Source organism: Typopeltis vanoorti, unplaced genomic scaffold (genome assembly GCF_054136105.1).
Source record: "Typopeltis vanoorti isolate ZY-2024b unplaced genomic scaffold, IOZ_Tvanoo_1.0 HiC_scaffold_666, whole genome shotgun sequence".
Classification (NCBI taxonomy): domain Eukaryota; kingdom Metazoa; phylum Arthropoda; class Arachnida; order Uropygi; family Thelyphonidae; genus Typopeltis; species Typopeltis vanoorti.
In genome coordinates, this window is record NW_028328163.1 from 165,335 (window position 1) to 177,912 (window position 12,578).

Consider the following 12,578-nt stretch of genomic DNA (forward strand, 5'->3'; position numbering starts at 1 on the left):
GACTTGTTATATTTCCTACTGTGTTTTTTCTTTGAACTGCTTGTTTCTTCTACTTTAATAGCATCAGAATTGCTCACCGTTACAACACGTGTATCACAATTAAGGTTAGCGCAATACCTGTTTCATTTGCTCGCCTGTTCAAAGTCCTGGTTCCAAACCATTTTTCCATTATTAAAAAGCGTTTCCGAAAAATGTATTAACATGTAAATACTGGGCTTAACTCAACACGCTTTGTCCAAGTATAATTTAGTACTTCTGAAGGTATACTTATCCTTGGTTGAAAGAGGAAAACCATAAATAATAAAAATCAATAAACAACAAGTAATTGGTTGAAATGTGGATAACACATGTTCACTTCAAATCTAGCAAAACAGCAAAAGAAGGTGGAAGCAATAAAACTATATTGTTGTTCACTACACCCCTCTTATTATTCATCATTCTGCCACTACAAATTATTGTAGTGCCAGAATGACGAGTAATAAAAGAGGGGTGAGGTGAACAACAATATAGTTTTATCGCTTCTGCATTTGAACACTCTGACGCTATTTTTTTTAAGTCTCCATTTGATCTTATTAATTTTTACTTATTCAGTGTTAATTTGTTTGGATAACTAAAAATATATATATTTATTTGATTAATTTAAGTCTACCTGCGGACCACCTGTCCGCGACAATGGGGCAGGTGGTCCGCAGGTAGACTTAAATATTATTAACGATAACATATTATTATAGTATAGCAACTAATTATTTTCTATCGAACTGGATTACTGCAGTTGATTTTGTACATGTGTTGCATAGTAAGAGCATTCCCGTGCTCTAATCCTAAGCACAATGTGCGAACAGCATTTCCGTGTTTTCTTCGTGAGGACACAGAAATGCTCTATACATATCAATTTTGGTCAGTTTAAGCAAAATCTGGATTTTCTTCGAATACTAATAAGGGAAAGAGTTTTGTAAAAACGCCTGCAGATTTTTCAGATGAAAATAAAAGTATCATCTTTCAAAAGCAAGTCAATCCCTTTCGAACTAGATACAAAACATATCCATATGCATATCTATGGTGCACACTTTCCTTCAAGCATTCCAGTGTACTATGCATGGGGAACATTTCAGAGTCAGCTTTAGTGAGGACACAGAAATGCTCTGGAGATACTAATTTTGAACAGATGGGAATATCCATATCTTTCATTCAAATAGGAATAGAGGAAAGAATTTCAAAAAGACACCTACAGACGTCGAGAAGGCCTAACATACTATCATGCAGGAACAAGATAAACCCTGTCGAACTGGATTAATTCAGTCACGAAACCTTACGTGGCACTCGAATGCATTTGTTGATCAAATGCTACCTGGTTTAGCCTACCAGTAGTCATATGATTGTCTCAAAGATGCATGTGGAAGTACATGCCTAAGCAAGCTGAAACTGCAAATGGCTCATTAATTCATTTATGGTTCTTTTGATCGTATCTTTTTACTTGTATAACTGTTGTAATTCTAGAGCTAATACATTCAGCAGAGATCTGAACTTCGGGGACGCGTGCTTTCTTTTAGACTGAGACTAATCGGGCTTCTGTCTGAAACTCCTGGTGAAACTGGATACATTTGAGCAGATAGCACGGCGTCGTACCAGCGACGCATCTTGCAAGTGTCTTGTAAGTGTCTCGTAATGGGTAACTGGGAATCAGGGTTAGATTCCGGACAGGGAGTCTGAGAAAAAACTACCACATCCAAGGAAGGCAGCAGGCGCGCACATTACCGACTCCGGCATGAGGAGGTAGTGACGAAAAATAACAATACAGGACTCTATTGAGGCTTCGTAATTGAAATGAATACATTCTAAATCCTTTCAAGAGGATCTATTGGTGGGAAAGTCTGGTGCCAGCAGCCACGATAATTCCAGCTCCAATACCGCATATTAAAGCGGTTGCTGTTAAAATGCTCTTAGTTGGATCTCAGTTCCAGATGGGTTGACCACCAGACCGGTGGTTACTGCCAAGCCTGAAAAATGTCACTGGTTTTCCTTGATTCTCTTCACCAAGTGTCTTCACCAATTCTCTTCACCGGCACTTTTACTTTGAAAAAAAATAATAGAGTTCTTAAAGCAGGCGTAACGCCAGAATAATGGTGCATGGAATAATGGAATAGGACCTCGGTTCTATCTGGTTGGGTTTGGGAACAGGAGGTAATGATTTAGAGGGACAGATGGGGCATTCGTATTGCGACGCTAGAGGTGAAATTCTTGGACTCTCGCCAGACAAACAATTGCAAAAGCATTTGCCAAGAATGTTTTCATTTATCAAGAAAGAAAGTTAGAGTTTCGAAGACGATCAGATACCGCCCTATTTCTAACCTTAAACGATGCCAACCAGCGATCCACCTGAGTTCCTCAACTGACTCGTCGGGCAGCTTTCAGGAAACCAGAGCGTTTGGGTTCCGGGTAGGGTATGGTCGCAAAACTCAAACTTGGAGGAATTGATGGAAGAGCATTATCAGGAGTGCAGTCTCGGAGTAATGTGACTCAACACCGAAAACTTTCCTGGCTCGTACACTGGAAGGATTGACAGATAAGAGCTCTTTCTTGATTGAGTGAGTGGAGGTGCATGGCCGTTCTTCGTTGGTGGAGCGATTTGTCTGGTTAATTCCGATAAGGAACAAGACTCTAGCCTACTAAATAGGGCAGCGATCACTTATTTGTCCATCTTCTTAGTGAAAGATGACCAAACGTGATCATTTAGAGCCAGTAAAAGCCAATAACAAGGTTTCTGTACGTGAACCTGTGGAATGATCATTAATGATGTTGTTGCCGCGAAGTGTTAGCACTTCTCCTGACGGAATGTCGGTTCTAATCCTTTCTTAGCTGCGAGGACAGTCATATACAGAGATGCCTGGCACAGGCCGGAAGGCGGTGCGCATGCACTAGAATGCTTTATTTTCAATATTCACAGGACGAAGTCACCTTTCTCTTACAAGGAGATGCCGGCCTTGCGCTCTCAGAGATCCCATACGTTCGCAGAGGGCCTGTGAAAAATGTGTCGTTTAGGAGAAATCATTCCATAGGTTGACAGCGTCGCAACTCCTCCTGAAAAGGGCTCTGACCCAGTATGCGTGCAAGGCCCATAGCTTATGCTCTCTCCATCGGTTGTGATCTCCTTGGATTCACGTTGCGTGGGAAGGCAGGCGGAAGTGGGTGGTAAACTCTACCTAAGGCTGTATATGTCCATGAGACACATAGCAAACAAGTACCTTAAGGGAAAGTTGCAAAGAACTTTGAAGAGAGAGATCAAGAGTATCTGAAACTACTCGTAGGCAAATTGATGGGCCTTCGAAAGCCGAAAGCAGGGTGACTTGAGTCAGTGGAAGTTGGGATGGTGCTGGTGTGAACGACGGACCGCGCCGGGGTTAGAGCCCTCCCAGTCGCTGACGTACTTTCCTCTACTAGTAGGACGCCACAACTGTTTGAGATTACCTTCATGGGAAAATTGTCAGTCATGAGAGCTCGCGACGGAAAGTGGCTGGTGGCGATCACTGCGTTGCCAGTTGTATATCAAGTCTAACGAGCCCTCCCGAGCGAGCGGGATAGCTGGCAGGCGCCCTTCAATGGCGGGCGCCCTTCAGGGTTAAACATTCGTTTAACACTAGCATGTGGGCGGATCTCGAAGGTGTGCTGCTGGTTGAGAGAATTCCTGCCTTGCGCGTTGAAAAGCAGCACTAGCCGGAGTTGGTTTCGTTCTGTTACGGTGTGATCGCTGTGGCGATGAGGCCACTAGAATGGAAGCAAGAAGGCAGACATTGAAAGTATGCTGCAGCTGCTTCCTATGTTGCACCATTTCGGGCGTGACACGTGGGCACCGAATCATTTGCATATGAACTAGGTACTGGTCTGGGTGTCGTGCTTAGAAGAGCAACCACCATACTCTGATATACTGAGACCCATCCTATGACTGGGAGATTTGTCTCCACCGAGACACACTTTCCAGCATCAATTTCCTTCACTAATTTCCTTCAGTATTTCAGTGTCCTGATTACTGAGCAAAGTTGATGTAAAAATTAGGAAAACAAAAAAGGAATGACTAGAATGAATAACGTCTGTACGCTGCACTTACTTGTCCTGATTAGTGAGAAACATTGATGTCATATTAGGATAGGAAATAATGGAACGTCTAAAGATTACTGTATATAGGAGGCATTTCCGTGTTCTGCTTGGTGAATAAAATTGATCACACATTCAGATAGGGGAAAAAATGACTGGAACGAATAACGTATGTAAGAACCATTTACATGTCTTGATTATTGAGGAAAGTTCATGTCATATTAGGATAAGAATAAATGAAAGGCTGCAACGAATAAAGTATATATGCAACATTTCCATGTCCTCATTAGTGAGGAACATTATATAATCTAATGGTAGGAATAACTGAACGACTGGAACCAATACTCCATATACGAAGCATTTCCATGTTCTGCTAACGTTTCGTATGTGTGTATGTTTATGTGTGATGTGTTTAGATCCTAACATGTATTGCTTCAATTCCTTAAAAAATCATGGATTTCCTGTAGGTAGATGATTCTCAATGTACAGAAAATGTGACTCGATTAGTCATGGGAGATGAAGTTCAAGGAAATTGGCGAACAACATCGTTCTTCGTTGAGGTTCACCATCCCTGGAATGGTGTGATCAATATCAAGGTAGTTTAGTCAGTGCGATAGCTCTACATTGAGGTTCACCTTCCCTACGGATATGAGAACTGTTAGCTTTGCAACATATTTACTTTATTGTTCGTTCGTTTTTACGCGTTATCAAGTCTGAGATACTTAAGAGTCGTTAATTTTTCTCATATTTCAGGTATATTGATCAATCTTTCTGATAAATATCTTCACTACCGATCAACGAACTTAGTTAAAAAATATATTTTCCGCATTGTATTTTCATCCTTAGACGTTGTCTTCCTTGTGTTTCTAAAAAAGCATATATTTCCTATAGGTAGATGAGTCTCAATGTACAGGAAACGCGACTGCATTAGTCAGGGAAGATGAAGCTCAATGTACTTTGTATAACGTCTTTCTACTTTGAGGTTCATCATCCTTGGCACGGGAAGCTCAATCTCAAGGTAGTTTATTTAGTGTAATTGTTTAACATTGAGGTTCACTTTCCTTGGCCTTCAGCTCATGTCTGATAAATATGTTCTCTAGTATTTGCGCACAGTTAGCATTTCAATGTACTTAGTGTTCGTTCGTTTTTACACGTTGTCCTGCTTTAGATACGAATTGTTAAATTGTCTCAAAATTCGGATATATTGAACAATCTGTCTGATAAATATATTCACTACTGTTCAATGGTGTTCGTTTTGAAATATATTTTCCATATTGTGTTTTCATCCTTAGTTGTCTTGCTTGTGTTCCTTGCCAATCTTGTATTACCTATAGGTAGATGAGTCTCAATGTACAGAGAGGTGAGCACATTAATCAGGGGTGACGAAGCTCAAGTCAGTTTAGAGAACGACATCGTTCTACTTTGAGGTTCACATTCCATGGCCTTCAGCTCATTTCTTATATGTTATCAACGGATATGGGCATAGTTAGATTTGCAATGTATTTAATGAATTTTTCCTTCGTTTTTACACGTTGTCCTGCTTGAGATAATTACCAATCATTAATTTTCTCATATTTCAGGTATAATGATCAATCTTTGAGATAAATATATTCATAACCGATCAACCGAGTTAGTTTAGAAATGTATTTTCCGTATTGCGTTTTCATCCTTAGACGTTGTCTTCCTTGTATTCCTGTAAAATCGTGTATTCCCTATAGGTACATGAGTCCCAATGCACAGCAAAGGTGACAGCATTAGTCAGAGGAGGGGAACCTCAAAGTAGTTTGGCTACCGATATTTTTACTTTCAGGTTCAATATCCTTGGCAAGGGGAGATCAATGTGAAGGTAGTTTAGTTAGTGCGATCGTTCTACCTTGAGTTTCGTCTTCCTTGGCTTTAAACTGATGTCTAAAAAATAGGTTTTCTATGGATATGCGCACAGATAGCTATGAAAATTATTTAACTTAATGTAGAAACGAAATAGCATTAAGTTAAATACTTTTCATAGCTATCTGTTCGCATATCCATAAATAACATATTTCTCAGACATCAGTTGAAGGCCAGGAAAGACGAATCTCAAGGTAGAACGATCGCATCGTTCACCTCCCCTGACTAATGCGGACATGATTCCTGTACATTGAGACTCATCTATCTATAGGAAATACAATTTTTTAGAAACACAAGGAAGTTAACGTCTAAGGATGTAAAAACAATGCTGAAAATATATTTCTTAACTAAGTCCGTTGATCGGTAGTGAATATATGCTTGTAATACTTACGCATCGTTACTTTTTCTCATATTTCAGGTATATTGTTCAAACTATCTGAAAAATATATTCACTATCGATCAACGGACTTAGTATAAAAATGCATTTTCTGTATTTTACTTTCATCCTTAGAAGTTGTCTTGCTCGTGTTCCTTAATAATCATGTATTTCCTATAGGTGGGTGCGTCTCGAGTTGCAACAAACACGAGCGCATTAGTAAGGGGAGGTTAACTAAAGGGAGTTTAGACAGGTACATCGTTCTTCTTTTAGGTTCACCTTCCCTGGCATTCAACTCTTGTGCGTGAGAGGGCATGTGTATCGTAAATGTCTGTTTGTGCGAGTGGTTGTTTTTTGTGTATAATATATGTTTGTGTGTGAGTCTTTTGAGTCCATGGAGGCACCTTATATAATAATAATAATCATAATAATAATAATGATATGTTTGTATGTGTATAATATATGTTCGTGTGTGTGAGAGTATTTGTCTGTGTGTTTCCGTGTGTATAATATATCTTTGTGTGTGCGCAATGCGTGTGTGTGTAATGTGTGCATAATGTATGCGTGGATGCATGTGTGCGTGCGTGTGTGTGCGTGTGTAATATGTGTAGTGTGCAATGTGAGTTCGTGTGTGACTGTAATGTGTGTGTGTGTGTGTGTGTGTGTGTGTGTGTGTGTGTGTGTGTGTGTGTGTGTGTGTGTGTGTGTGTGTGTGTGTGTGTGTGTGTGTGTGTGTGTGTGTGTGTGTGTGTGTGTGTGTGTGTGTGTGTGTGTGTGTGTGTGTGTGTGTGTGTGTGTGTGTGTGTGTGCTTTGTCTACACAGGGAAATGCTCTTGGGTGAACAGTGTGCATCATTTAGGGAAACACCTTATCATTCATTCGATTATGAATAGAAGAACGAGTTTTGCAAAGATAATTACAGACATCGAGATGGACGAAAATATTATCGTGCAGAAAAAATGAAAGCCTTTCGAACTGGATTTATTCGGTCTATTCTGGATATCTTCGATGTAGATAACATATCCGAATGGCACTGCAATGTACTACACTGGAAGTAGATTTCCCTTTCGGCATTAGCGAGGACACTGAAATACTCTTTATTAATCAATTTTTGTTATGAAAATTAAAGTTTTCTTTTGAATAGAAATAAGGTACGAGTTTTAATAAAACACCGAGATTTCGGCCGAGAACACATTATTATCGTGTACAAAGAATTTAATTTCTGTCGAACTGAATTATTTCAGTTAATTCTGTATATGTGTGGTATAGTCATTTTCGTGACCTAATCCAAGTCACAATATAAGAAGGGCACTTTCGTGTTGTATTTCTGAAGACACAGAAATGCTTCATTGATATCAATTTTCGTCAGTTTCAAAAATTCCTGGATTTCTTTCGAATACTAATAGAGGACACACATTTGTAAACACGCCTCAGAATTGGAGATGACAGAAAGTGTTATCTTTCAAAAACAAGTCAATCCCTGTCCAACTTGATTCAATTATTTCCGTATGCATATCTATAGTATACACAGAGTTTCTTCAAGTATTCAATGCACTTTCTACGGGGAAGGTTTCTGTCAGATTTAGTGAGGACACAGAAATGCTGTGGAGGTATAAATTTTGAATAGTTAGGAATATTCATGTCTTTCATTCAAATACAAATAGACGAAAGGGTTTTTCAAAGACACTACAGTTATCGAGAAGGCCAACCATATCATCGTGCAGCAAAAAGGTGAACTCAATCGAACTAGATTAATTCAGTTGCGACATCTTATGAATAACGTAGAGGAATTTCAATGTCACAATCCTCTCTACAATATCCACCAAGGATATCACTGCCCACTTCAGTCTAGTACGGAAATGCTCTGTAGTCATTAGTGTTCGTCATTTACGGAAAATTCTTGTCATTCATTCGAGTAGAAATAGAAGAATGAGTTTTGCAAAAGATACCTTCAGTCATGAAGATGGCCGAAAATATAATGGTGCAGGAACATGTTAAAGCCTGACGTACTGGATTTATTCAATCCAGTCTTGAAATGCTCGACGTACATAACATATCCGTATGGCATTCCATCATAGTATTCTCGTGGATTCGGCTTTTATCGTTAGCGAGGACACAGAAATGCTCTCTAGTCATCAATTTTCGTTGGAAAAATTCTAGTTATCTTTGGAATAGAAGTAGGGTACGAGTTTGCTAAAACATCGAGAGAGGGTGGGGAGATAACAGATTGTTATCGTTTAGCAACAAATTAATTTCTATCGAACTGGAAAAATTTTGTTGATTCGTTATATGTATGGTATAGTGAGGCATTTCCCTGTCACAACCCAAAGCAAAATCAATGAACAGCATTTCCGTGTTTCTTGGTGAGGACACAGAAATGCTCTGTAAATATCAATTTTGTTCTGTTTGAAAAATTCCTGGATTTCGTCAAGTACTAAGAGGGGAAAGTGATTTCTAAACACGCCAGCCGATTTGGAGATGTCAGACAGTATTATGTTTCAAAAACAGTCAATCCCTCACGAACTAGATTCAATCGTTTCCTTCTACATATGTATGATATAAAGCATTTCCAGCATTCCATTTCCTATGGGGAACATTCCGTGAAGAAGTTAGTGAGGACAAAGAAATGTTGTGGAGATAGGAATTTTGTATAGTTGGGAATATTCATGTCCTTTCTTCAAATAAGAATAGAGGAACGAGTTTTAGAAAGACCCCTAGAGACATCGAGACGGCCGAAAATATTATCTTCCAAGAACAACTTAAAGCCTGTCTTACTGGATTCTATTCAGTCCATTCTGCGTATATTCGATGCAGATAACATATCTGCACGGCAGTCCAATGTACTACTCTCGCAGTTGATTTCGTTTCGCGTTAACAAGGACACGGAAATGCTATGTAGTCATCAATTTTCGTTTTCCTGAATTGATGCTGATTGATTTGGCGAAATTGATTGATTTTGCCTTCGAAAGTTTTCTTTCGAATGGAAATAGGGTAGGAGTTTGATAAAACGTCGAGAGAGGTGGAGAGATACATTTTTTTCACATAGCAACCATTAATTTCTATCGAACTGGATTATTTCCGTTGATTTTGCGTATTGCATAGTGAGAGCATTTCCGCGTCCTAATCCTTAACTCAATGTTCGAACAGCATTTCAGTGTTGTCTTGGTAAGGAGACAAACTCTCTATACACATCAGTTTTCGTCAGTTTGAAAAATTCTTGGAATAAATTTCAATACTAATAGACGAAAGAGATTTGCAAACCCTCCTGCAAACTTTCATCTGACAAAAAATAATAACTTTCCAAAACAACTCAATCCCTGTCGAACTGGAATCAATAATTTTCATATGCTGTGTATTCTCCAGAGCATGGAAATGCTCTGGAGAATACACATCGTTTACTTCAAGAATTCCAATATACTGTCCAAAGAGAACATTTCCGTGTCTGCGTTATTAAAAACACAGAAATTCTGCACAGGCATAAAGAAGGCCGAACCATACTGTCCAGGAACAATAAACTCTATCGAACAGCATTCAACCAGTTGCGACACTTAGCGTATGACATAGAGATAATTTCGATGTCGAATTGCTATCTACTTTAACCGCCAAGGATATCAGTGCCCACTGTAGTCTAGACGCGGATATGCTCTATAGTCATCCGTTTTCGTAATTACGGAAATTTCTTGTCATTCATTCTAATAGGAATAGAGGAACGAGTTTTGCATAGACACCTACAGTTAACAAGATGGCAGAAAATATAATCATACAGCAACAAATTAAAGCCTGTCGAACTGGATTTATTTATTCCTCACTTGGATAGTTCGATATCGAAAACATATCCATGTGGCATTTCTATCTACTAATCTCTAGGGGATTTCACTTTTCGAGTTAGCGATGACTCTGAAATGCTCTGTAGTCATCAATTTTCGTTAGAAAAATTCAAATTTCCTTTCGAATAGATTTGGAGATGTCATACAGTATTATCTTTAAAAAATAAGTCAATTCCTGTCGAACTGGATTCAATCAATTCCATATTCATATCTATGGAATACACAGAGTTAACTTCAACCATTCCAAAGTACTATCAATGGGGAACGTTTCTCTGTCCACTTTCGTGAGGACACGGAAAGGCTGGGGAGATATTAATTTTATATAGTTGGGAATATTCCTGTCTTTCATCGAAATGAGAATAGAGGAACGAGTTTTACAAACACACCTACACATATCGGGATGGCCGAAATTTTGTCGTGCAGGAACAACTTCAAGTCTGTCTTAGTGGATTCTATTCAGTCCATTCTTCGTATGTTCGATGTGGATAACATATCTCCGCAAGACAGTGTAATATACTACTCCCGCAGTAAATTTCCCTTTTCATGTTAGCGAGGACACAGAATTACTCTGTTCATCAAATTTCGTTAGGAAAATTCAAGTTTTCTTTCCAATAGAAATAGGGTATTAGATTTGAAAAAACGCCGAGATTTCGGCGAGATCCCATTATTATCGTGTAGAAGCAATTTAATTTCTGTGGAACTGCAATACTTCAGTTCATTCTGTATAAGCATGCCATAGTCAGAGCATTTCCGTGTCCTGATCGGTACCACAATATAAGAACTAATAAAATTTCTGTGTTGTGCTGGTGAGGACAAAGAAATACTCTATAGATATCAATTTTCTTCAATTTAAAAAATTCCTGGATTTCATCGGAATACTAATACAGGAAAGAGATTTGTAAACACGCCTCAGACTTGGAGAAATCAGAAAAAAATGATGTTTCAATAACAAGTCAATCCCTGTCGAGTTGGATTCAATCATTTCTGTGGGGATGGTCTGTCAGATTTAATGAGGCACAGAAATGCTGTACAGATATAAAAGTTGAATAGTCGGGAATATGCATAACTTTCATTCGAATAGAGGAAAGACTTTTGCAAAGACACCTACAGACATCGAGAAGGCAGACCATACTCTCGTGCAGAACAAGTTAAACCCTGTCGAAATGGTTTCATTTATTTGCGACTAATGTAAGACGTTGAGGGAATTTCGATGAGGCATTCCTATCTAATATTGATCCTAGGGTATCACTCCCACGTTAGCGAGGACACGGAAATGCTGAGTACTCATCAATTTTCGTTAGGAATAATCAATTTGTCGATCGAATAGAAAGACGGTACGATTTTCGATAAAACACCGAGAGAGTTGGAGAGATAACAAATTATTTTCGTGTAGAAACAAAATAATTTCTGTCGAACTAAATTACTTCAGTTGATTTTGCATGTGTTGCATAGTTATAGCATTTCCGTGCCCTAATCCTAATCTCAATGTATGAACAACATTTCGGTATTTTTCCTCGAAAGGACACAGAAATGCTCTTTAGGTATCAGTTTTTGTCAGTTTAAAAAAATTCCTGGATTTCCTTCGAATACTAATAGACAAAAGAGATTTTTTGCAAACACTCCTGCAGACTTTCAGATGACAAAAAGGATTATCTTTCAAAAACTGCAGACTTGGTTATGTCAGAGGTTATTATCTCTCCAAAACAAGTGAAACTCTGTCGAACTGGATTCAATGATTTCCCTATGTCTGTCTATTGTATACACATGGTTTCCTTTAAGCATTTCAATGTACTGCCTATGGGGAACGTTTCCCTGTAGACTTTACTGAGAACATGGAAATGCTCTGGAGATATAAATTTTGAATATTTGGGAATATTCTTGTCTTTCTTTCTGATACGAATAGAGGAAATAGTTTTTCTAAGAAACCCACAGTCATTGAGAAGTCCGACAATATTATTGTGCAGCAACAAGCTAAACCCTGTCTCACCGGATTCGTTTCGTTGCGACACTTTATGAATAACGTAGGGACACTTTCGATGCCACAAACCACTTCGCTATATCTGCCGAGAATATGACTGAAAGTGATATTCTCGTGATGACTGCAGGTGATAGACGCCAACAGTGATCGTGATGGCCGAAAATATTATCGTGCTGGAAAAACTTAATACTCTCCAGCTGGATTTATTCAGTCCAGATGGGGATAAAAGACATATAAAACATATGCGTTCAGTATTCCTATGATCTGCTCTCTGTTGTATTTGGCTTTTCGCGTTAGCTCGAACACGGAAAAGCTCTGAAGTCATCAATTTTCTTTAGGAAATTTCAAGTTTCTTTTGAATAGAAATAGGGTATGGGTTTTCATAAAACACAGAGAAAGTTGGGGAGATAACCTATTATTC

General features: G+C 38.7%; 1 pseudogene; it reads left to right on the plus strand.

The window, feature by feature from the left end:
• Positions 1-1,348: 1,348 nt before the first annotated feature.
• LOC150092106 (small subunit ribosomal RNA) lies at positions 1,349-2,435 on the plus strand (annotated as a pseudogene).
• The last annotated feature ends 10,143 nt before the right edge of the window (positions 2,436-12,578 follow it).